Below are 10,359 nucleotides of genomic sequence, written 5' to 3' on the forward strand. Positions count from 1 at the left end.
CTTTCACATTTACTTTATAGAAAGACAAACATGGCACTAAGACTAGGACTAGGGTGCATCTTGATGGTTTATGTTGGGTTAGGAATTCATTAGGTACAAATCACCATGAATTGTGTGGTTCTGTTAATTATCTATTTTATTTATTTATTTATTTATTTTATTATTATTATTATTATTTATATAAATATATTAAGCTGAAATGTATACATAGGAAGGGTTGAAGAAAAGGGAAATGGAATCTAATAGTATTTTTGTCTTTTTTTCTTATAAATTACAAAAAATGCCACTCTCTACTAACTTTCTCTCTCTCTTGCTTTTTTATTTCAAATTACAAGAATGCCACTCTCTCATACCAACTCTCACTCTATCTCTTTCATACAAATTACGAGAGTGTCATCTCTCTCTCTCCTTATAAATTACAAAAATGCCACTCTCTTTCTCCAACTGAGGAAGACCTCAGCTTGGCATCTCGGCTACTAGGGGACCTGGAATCAAAGGTAGTTGAGTTAGAATCAAGTCAAGCTCAAACTTTTGAGCTCAAGCTCAAGTCTCTAATTCAAATCGACCTCGAACTAGACGACACCTCAAACACTAAGGGAGACCTCAACTCAGCACCTTGTTCACTGAGGGAGATATCGGCTCATCACCTCAACAACTGAGGCAGACCTCAACTTGGCACCTTATCAACTAACGGAGACCTTAGCTTGACACGACGCCTGTTAGGGAAACCTCATCTCAACACTTCAGCAGTTGAGGGAGACCTTGATTTGACACCTCGACAATTGGGGGAGACCTCGGCTCGGAACCCCAGTTGCTTGAGAGATCTGTAATCAAAGGTAGTCGAGCTCGAGCTTGAACTCAAGTCTCTAATTCAAATCGAGCTCAAGCCTGATAGTTTATAAGCGAGCCCCTGTAACACAGGCCTTCTCCGCTAGTTATTATTGTTATGACAAATTTCTTAAACTACCATTATGGTTTAGCTAATTAACTAACTCTATCCTTACTATTTACATATTATCTTAAAAGTACTCTTAAGTTTTCTGACAATTGTCTAAAACCTATCTTGCTGCTAACTTTCCATCACACTCTGTTAACATGTGACATCACATGATTGATATGTTTTTAAAAAACCTAAAATACCATTTTATGGTTATGGTATTGTTCTAAAATAAAACCTATTCAAGGACCTCACTTAACAGCTCAAGCTTTTAGGATGAATGGTTATTTGAGATGGTACCGAGCAACTTTGACCAAGTGGTCTATTGTTTGATCCTAGTCACCCCCGTTATAATTAATTAAGTTACAGCAAAAGGTATGGATGGACCTGTGCTTATTCACACTTCAAGCCCAATGGGCTTTCGTGTGAGGGGGCATCTTAGAGAATAAAACCTATTCAAGCACCTCACTTAACAACTTAAGCTTTTAGGTTGAGTGGTTCTTTGAGAGGTGTCATACCAAAGTCAGCCTCCAAGCCTATAAAGAAAGTGAATAAATCACTTGAGGTTGCAAATGGGGAGATCCATCGTCTCCTGTTGCTACTTCACAACATAAGCTCCGGTCTGTTGCTTTGCTCCTTCAGCGATGTTGTGGCGATGGGCAAAAAAAAAGGAGAGAGAGAGATTATTTAAAAAATATCCTTATTTCAAACCGGCGTTTCATCGAGCGTAAGTGCCTTTGGCACTCACTCTTTTGGCCTCCCTGCAGCTATCCTCAACCGTAAATACTAAGTATGTGTTTGGTACCATTTATGTTTATTGAATAAACGTTTATACTTTATTTGCTGGCGTCACTAGGTGCCACTTTAGCATAACAATGAATAAATGCCTGGCCGTTTGTAGAAGCTTCAAAAAATAACTTCTACAAATGACTCGCATGCACATAAACAAAAGTTCACTTTTTACATTTTCGATGTATGCAAAGAGCAAGAGAGAGAAAATGTTGAGATGGCACCTATGTGGCACCATCAATAAACATTTATTGAATAAATGTAAGCGGTACCAAACATCACCTAAATAGTTCACCGAGGAGACCAAGGGAAAAAATAACATGGAAGGAAAAAGTCCACTCGTTTTATTATAAAAGTACTTCTCTGGTATACAAATTTGAAGTTCACTTTGTTTTCGCCCTCTTGTTACAACTATTTGTCTAAAAACCCTATTCATAGTGGCCCAAAAGGCTTTTAATTTTTTAGAGATTTGAAATCTTATTCACGAAGTATGTATCATGGATTGCCACTTAGAACTTCTATAGGTGAGGGAACTACAACTTCCATGGCAAGGTAGGACAAAATGCTTTCAAGGGGAATTAAGTGTTTTGTAAGGAAATTTCCACATGTATTGACCGTCACCGACTCTGACTCTGAAACTGGTGCTGGAATTCAAGTTGATCTTAAGGCATGTGGGGCGCTTGGAATGTATTGATCCACTGTCATTACTGCAGTCACAGCTCAGAACACAGTTGGAGTTCGTATTTAATTGTAATTTTGCTCTTCATTTTCCTCACAATACCTTTAAAACATTGCAACAGTCAGTGCTTGCAACTACATTACAGAGGAGAGGGTTGAGAGTGGTCTTTGGTGAGAGGAACAAGGGAACTTGCATCTGAAATAGAGGAGAGGGTTGAGAGTGGTCTTGAGTATATCGAAACTTTTTGGGTTCTATTTTAACAGAATCCTACCTTTTTTCTTCAGCGTTGAGAAGAGGTGATCAACATCATAATCCCCACAACAACGTTTCATCTGAAATAGAGGTGATCAGCATGAAAAATGGTAGAATCCTCATTTTCCTACAATTTTTTACTAACTGGGTTTTATTTTCAAAATGTGAGGAATAGTAGAGGGCAATTTTAATATTTTGTTTTTTTTCATCAGTACATAACATTGATGTCAATTGTCAAAAAACTTAAGGATACACAAAGACAATATGTAAATAATAAAGATAGAGTTAGTCAATTAACTAAACCATAGAGAGTCTCTTAATGGGAGAGTATCTCTTCCATTTTCAAGAAGAGAGACTATCTCTCTTTTCTCGGAAGAGTCTTCATCTCTGGAGTTCCAAAGGTTCCCTCTATCTCTTCTCTAAGAGAGTCTCCATCTTGGAGTTGTCCTTGAACTCTTCTTCCCACTCTCTCACTTTTTTCTCCGTTTTCTTCTTCCTTTCACCCTTTCCTTCACCCCTCTCTCTTCTTCTTGATAAACTCAGTCAAATCCTCAACTCTCTTTCATTTCTTCTCATTTTTTTTCTTTTGTTCTTTTTTTGTAGGAATTTTACTACAGGAGGCAAAATGTTGGGTTGTGGCCTTAACCGCTACTTTGATTTTCACTACCGGTAACTGTTCCCTTATTTTATTCCACTGACACTTATATTTTCAGATGGTTAAAGTTTCGGGTGGATGCAGTTTCGATGATAATAGCTCCAATGATTAAAATTCCGAGTGGTTAACATTCTAGTTCAGATAATAATTCAAATAGTTTTACTTCTGGGTGGTTAAAGTTCCAATTGGTTCCACTTCTGGCGATAATAGTTCCGACAATTTTCAGTTCCATGTGGTTAATGGCCCAATTGGTTCTACTTCCGACGGTTACATTTTCTAGGTGGTTAAACTTCAAGTTGGTTCCAGTTTTGGTGATAACAGTTTCGACGGTTATGGTTCTAGCCTTATTAAAGTTCCAATTAGTTTCAATTTAGTAGTTAAAGTTTCAATGGTTATGGTTAGGGATGATTAAAGTTATGGGGAATCACAATTGTATTTATCCCTCCCTTTCGGTGATTGGAGATGCGGTTATTTATCTCTCCTGTTGGTGATTCTGCCTCACCATTTGTATGTTGCAAATATTTCTTCATTTTCTCCTTTATCCACTGTGAATATTTTGTTCTTTTTAGATACTCGTATTATTACTTGGTTCTGTTACCAGTTCTCTATTTTCATACAATGTTTTAATACTTTCTTGCTTGATACTATGACCATTACTTTCTATTCATGCAAGTTTCATTGTTGAATGAAATATAATATTTTGCCTTAAAAAATAAGGGTAAATTACAAAGACCCCCTCAAGTACTTTAATTTGCAACAAAGACCCCCTAAACTTTAGTCGTTAGACAAAGACCCCTCTCCGTTAGTGTTTCGTCAGTTATCTTCAAAAAATTATTTGTATTTAACTATTTTATTTTTAAATCCCTAAATTACCCTTTTTCATGTTTATTTGAATGGTGAGAAAGATATCTTTGACCAAACTGCCATAGATACCCATCACTACACTAAAACCGTAAAACGTAAACGGGAAAAGCAAGAACCATTAGGAACCCAGTTCATAAACGTACTGAGAATCTAAAGAGGACAACACATAGGATCCGAGAAGTGACTTTACACTGATGCCTTTGATGACATGAAAAATAATCATGCGCTCCTTCAAATTCTGCAACAAAAAAAAGTTAGAAGTCAGTATTCCCTACTAGACTTCTAGGCTTAAACTTATCATGAATTGACTTCTAGTTATGCTCTTCCCTTTAATAGTTTTGAAAAACACTAACCAGTAAATTTCAGATGCAAATGACCAAAAATCAACCAAAACACAGAAGCCACACGCATAATCTCAACTTGGAATTATGCTTAAGAAACATACATGCACATTGAGTTTATATCTTAGATCAACTTGTCCAAGTTGCAATAAGAGGAACTTTCTTCACTGACATTCCATTACAATAAAAATGGTTTGGTTTCCCTGAAATTTCATTGCAACCTCTTCACTTAAATGACCTTATTCTTATCGATACAAATTGATAGCACCAAATGCTTCAACCCCTCTTCTCCGCTACATCTGATAAAAATGTCGTGAGACATCTCACTGTTGCATAATTGCTCTTTGGTCAAATACAGTGGGTTGCTTGAGAAATGTTATATTTGTGATACTAGAGAGAACTGGGCAGCTGGCTGGATACCCGATTTGAACTTCTTGTCGAATCACGTGACTACATCTGCATTTTGGATCAAAGGGACCAATTATATTAGAGGACGACACCCCTGCATTGAACTACCTCCCCAAGAAGAGTCGTTCACTTGTATGGCGTATTTGTTGAAACAAGAAGAAGCTCTCTCTCATTATAGACAAGCACTCAAATGAAGAAAATGAGAACTTGGAGATGTGTTCTTCTTCTGATACAAAAAGAACAATACCAGAGAGAGAGAGAGAGAGAGAGGGAATATTGCTTCCTATGCTAGAGAACATGGAGAGATTGAAGATACACCATGGATTCTCTTTTGTTTTCTTATTAACAGTCTTAAAGTTGTGTTTTTTTTGCTTTTCTGGTGATGATCAATTATGTTTTGGGTAATTAGGTTTTAAGAAAAAATGGCAAAAAAAAAAAGAAAATAGAAAACATTTAGTGGGGTATTTTGGTAATTTAACACCTTTCATTATCTTATTTAATGGCTAAGGAGGTATTTGTGACAAAGTAAAAGTCTGGGGGGCCTTTGTTGCAAATTAAAGTATAGGGTTTTTGCCACTAACCCCATAGTATGGGGGGTCTGTGTAATTTATCAAACGATAAAGGTAATTTAAAAAATATGCTCTTATCTATATCTATATAAATATATTAAGCTGAAATGTGTACGTAAGAAGGCCGAAGGCATGAGGATAGGGAAATGGAATTGAACAATATTTTTTGCCTTTTTTCTTAGAAGTTACAAGAATGCCACTCTACCAACTCTCACTCTTTTCATTTTTTTTCTTCAAATTACAAGAATGCCACTCTCCTACCAATTCTCTATCTCTCTTGCTTTTTTTTTCTTTCAAATTAAAGAGTGCCACTCTCTCATACCAACTCTCTCTCTCTCTTGCCATCTCTCTCCTTATAAATTACAAGAATGCCACTCTCTCTCCAATTGAGGGAGACCTTAGTTTGACATCTCGACTGCTAGGGGACTTGCAATCAAAGGTAGTCGAGTTTGAACTAAGTCGAGCTCAAACTTCTGAGCTCAAGCTCATTTCTAATTCGAATCGAGCTTGAGCTAGACAACACCTCGACCACTGAAGAAGACCTTGGCTTGGCACCTCGGTCACTAAGGGAGATCTCGGATCAGCACCTTGGCAATTGAGAGAGACCTCAGCTCAACACCTTGTCAACTAAGGGAGACCTTAGCTTGACACTTAAGCAGCTGAGGGAGATTTCAATTAGGCACCTCAACAATTGAGGGAGACCTCAGTTGCTTGAGAGACCTACAATCAAAGGTAGTCGAGCTCGAACTTCCGAGCTTTTGACTCGAGGTCAAGTCTCTAATTCGAATTGAGCTCGAGCCTGATAGTTTATGAACGATACCCTACAATGTAGGGCCCCCTTCTGCTAGTAAATATATTAAGCTGAAATATGTACGTAAAAAGGCTTAAGGATGAGGGATAGCATTTTTTGCCTTTTTCTTATAAATTACAAGAATGCCACTCTCTACCAACTCTTTCTTTTGCTTTTTTTTTCTTTCAAATTACAAGAATGCCACTTTCTCTCTCTCTCTCTCTCTCTCTCTCTCTCGCTCTTACAAATTACAAGAATACCACACTCTCTCTCTAACTGAGGGAGACCTCGACTTAGTATCTCAGCTACTAGAGGACCTGCAATCAAAGGTAGTTGAGTTCAAGCAGAGCCGAGCTCTAAGTTCTGAGCTCAAGCTCAAGTCTCTAATTCAAATTGAGCTTGAGTTAGACGAGACCTCAACCACTGAGGGAGACCTCGGCTTGGCACCTCGATCATTGAGGGAAATCTCGGCTCAGCACCTCGACAATTGAGGGAGACGTCAGCTCGACACCTCATCAACTAAGGGAGACCTTAGCTTGAGATCTCGCCTGGTAGGGAAACCTCAACTTGACACTTCAATAGTTGAGGGAGACCTCGGCTCGAAACCTCAGATGCTTAAGAAACCTGCAATCAAAGGTAGCCGAGTTCAAACTACCAAACTTTTGGCTCGAACTCAAGTCTCTAATTTAAATTGGACTCGAGCCTGATAATTTATGGGCAAGCCCCTGCAACATAGGACCCCCTCCATTAGTTATTATTATCACACGATGAAATTGCTCATAACAAAAGTTGAAATTGCCCAACATTCCCTTTCAATCCCAATAATATAAACAGGTGAACGGTGAAAATAAACCTAAACATCGTATGCCTTTCCATGCGCATGTTTCAATTTTGTAACTCACTCCTTGGCCCCAAAAGGCCTCTGTCTCAATGGTGTATCAATCGTTTTTGGTTGTTTTCCTTTCTAGACTGATTATCGTCAGCTTTGAAAGTAGATCTCCCTCTCTTAATCAGTTCTCAATAGTGTCTCTCTAGTTTTTCTGTTTTCTCTTCCTTGTTTCCCTCTTTAGTGCTGTTTTCTGTTTAATGAAATCGAAGTTTACTATGAAAAAAAACCATGGTCAATACGGACATGAACTACCCATTTGCTTTCATTATTAATTAATTTATTTACAAAACCCCAAAAAAGGGTGTTTTGTCTTGACTTTTAGAAAAAAATAAAGAAAAGCACGTGCATTGTCATTGTAAGCCAGATGTGGATATAAATCATGATGATTGTTTGAATGGACATTTTTGCAAAAATTTGTCGTGAGTCAATTGACTTACCAAGTGAGCATTATTGTATATTATGAAAAAAACGACGTGGTGTGATGGTACACCCATGGTTTAAAAAATCGACACATGAGGAGCACGGCAATATGCCTATACAGGGGTGTATCGGGGTTTTAACCGGCCTTTTCAATCGATTTTAAAAAAAGTAAAAAAAGTACTGATATGTTTTTATTGGCGTATCAGACGTATTGGTATTTAAAACCTTGGTTACATCCCTACCTGTCAAATAGAGATGCAACATATTGATTCATGTGCATGTAGAATCGAACGGTTAAGATTTCTGGCGGTTTTACTTGCATACAAAGAGAATGATAGCAATTTCACGTGAGACATCAACCTTTCAAACAATGTGTCTGAAAGAATAATTTAATCTGATTAGAGCTAAAGTTGAGAGGATAATTTTTCTTTCTCCGTAAAGGGCCTATCTCATTGTTGTGAAGCATTTGGGAGAGATCCCTTCTATAATTGATTCTCCCTTGAGATTAGGAACAAAAGCTACCAGAATGACCAATTGAGACAAGTATTCCTTAACATTAGAATTTATGCTCTATCAGATTTGAGACAAGTGTCTCAAGTTGACCAAGGATCTAACCACTTGATCATCCAGTCTACACTGGGTCAAATGGATATCCATTGATCAAATAAGAGTTGGAATATGGATCCAAATAATCCAACAGCATTGGTATTTCCATACATGAAAATGTTTTTAAATAAACAATCAAATCAATTTGTTTTTTATAGAAAATAAATAAATAGGTAATTATTTAAAATGAATGATTGTGTGTGAGAGTGTTGCATGGAAATGATCATCAACTATCAACCATCAACATGTGGCTTGTCACATGGCCATTGGATATTCTAATAAGTTGAGGATTAAGCGAGGGCCTATGGCCACTCCACCATCATATGCAAGGAAAGTGTACACCAATGTTTTAAAACCAACCCGGAAGCCAAATCATTTTTGCCTCTGGGTCGCGGGCCACTAGTTCAACCGGATAGGTCAAATGGTTTAGACCATGCCATGTCATCACATATACATATTTATTTATTTATTTATATAAATATGTGTGTGTATATATATATATATATATATATATATTGTATAAATATGTTTTATATATGTTATATGTATTATTTTATATTTAATTTATGTTTTTTAATTCAGTTTATATTTATAAAAAAATATTAAATTTTGCAATTTGAGGCAAAAAAAGAGTTTTTTTTTTTTTTTTTGCAAAATAGCGGGTATGGCACCTTGGGACACATAGATATCAAAAAGTTATTCAAAAAAATCACGCCAATTAGACGTCGGAGTGCAAAGTTATGGCCTCCAAAAATTTGCATGTATTAAGTGTGTAACCCGCAACGGTTTTGACCATTTGACGGGTCTTGACTAAACCATACCTGAAATCTTGGCTAGGTGACAGTTTGAACGGATCAACCGATCGGGTCAATGACAGGTTGAAAACATTGGTGCATACATTAAAACCATACCCCCTACCCTTATTCAATTGGGTTTTGGTTGGCTCAACTTTTCTATTTCTTTATTTTTTGTCAAATATTCTTATTTTCTATTTTAAAATTTTCTTTCTTTTTGTCAAATATTCTTAATTTCCATTTTAAAAGTTGAGATCAGTTCACTTTTAGCATTATTATGTATAGAACGCGGTTATTATGCTATAGAAAATTTTTGTCTTTAATCTTAATTATTAACATATATATATATATGACCATTCATCATAATTATTAACATATATATGACCATTCACCAACTGATCGTGGTTCAATTGGTATGATCTTTTACTCGTACTTGGGGTCAAATCCCATTGCACATTGGTTTGATTGTCCAATCTCAAGCGTCAAACTTTGGCCTTACCCATCCCAAGGTCAAACCCAGTTTTACCAATACTGGTCCAACCTGAGCTTAAGGTAGTAATGCTTAGCAAAGCGGTTGGGTCTAAAAGCATTTGTTCAATATCTTTTGCATCCACTGTTTTTAAAACCGGATCGGACCGAATGGTTGATTTTGGTCAGTAAACCGTTGAATCGGCCGGTTAACTGTTCGAACCGTTTTGACTGTTTTCCAATTTTTTTAAAATTTTTATTTTTGTTATCAGAACATGCCAGTCGTTCGGACAGTTCAAACCAGTAACTGGACCCCTGATCGATGCGATCACCGATTCATTTTTAAAAACCCGTCTTTTATCAGAATTTGTAGCCTAACTTAATAGGGTTGAAAATATGCACAAATTCCATTGATAAATGTACATATAAAAATTATATATGTGTGTATTCAAGTTTTTCAAAGTTAGTCACCGAATCAAAAATCAAATTGAATTGAACCAAATAAGTTAATATGATTTGATTTATTTGAATTTTTTGAGAGAGGGTAACTCTTATGTTAATGGGAATATTAATTCTATTGTGATTAGGACATGATTAGCTCTCCAAAGGGTCTTAATGGGTTTGTTTGTTATAGTAATACTAAACTAATAGCTGCTACTGGAGGAGCTTGCATAGTAAAGGAGAGTTTTGGAGATGAAGCTTAAAGCAATTTAGGTAGTTGTTTTGTTTGTTAACCACTAGAATTTTAGAAATATCCTTATTAAGTTTAACTACTAATATATAAATTGTTGGAAGGGTGGTGTGACAGTGCTCCTTGGACTTGTTCTTCGTACATTGATGATATTTTGTATGTATCTAAAAATTCGGGCCAGATAAAGTTTATTTCATTAATATGGAT

This window comes from Nelumbo lutea, chromosome 6 (assembly GCF_056320005.1).
Source record: "Nelumbo lutea isolate HS-2025 chromosome 6, American lotus-T2T, whole genome shotgun sequence".
Classification (NCBI taxonomy): Eukaryota; Viridiplantae; Streptophyta; class Magnoliopsida; order Proteales; family Nelumbonaceae; genus Nelumbo; species Nelumbo lutea.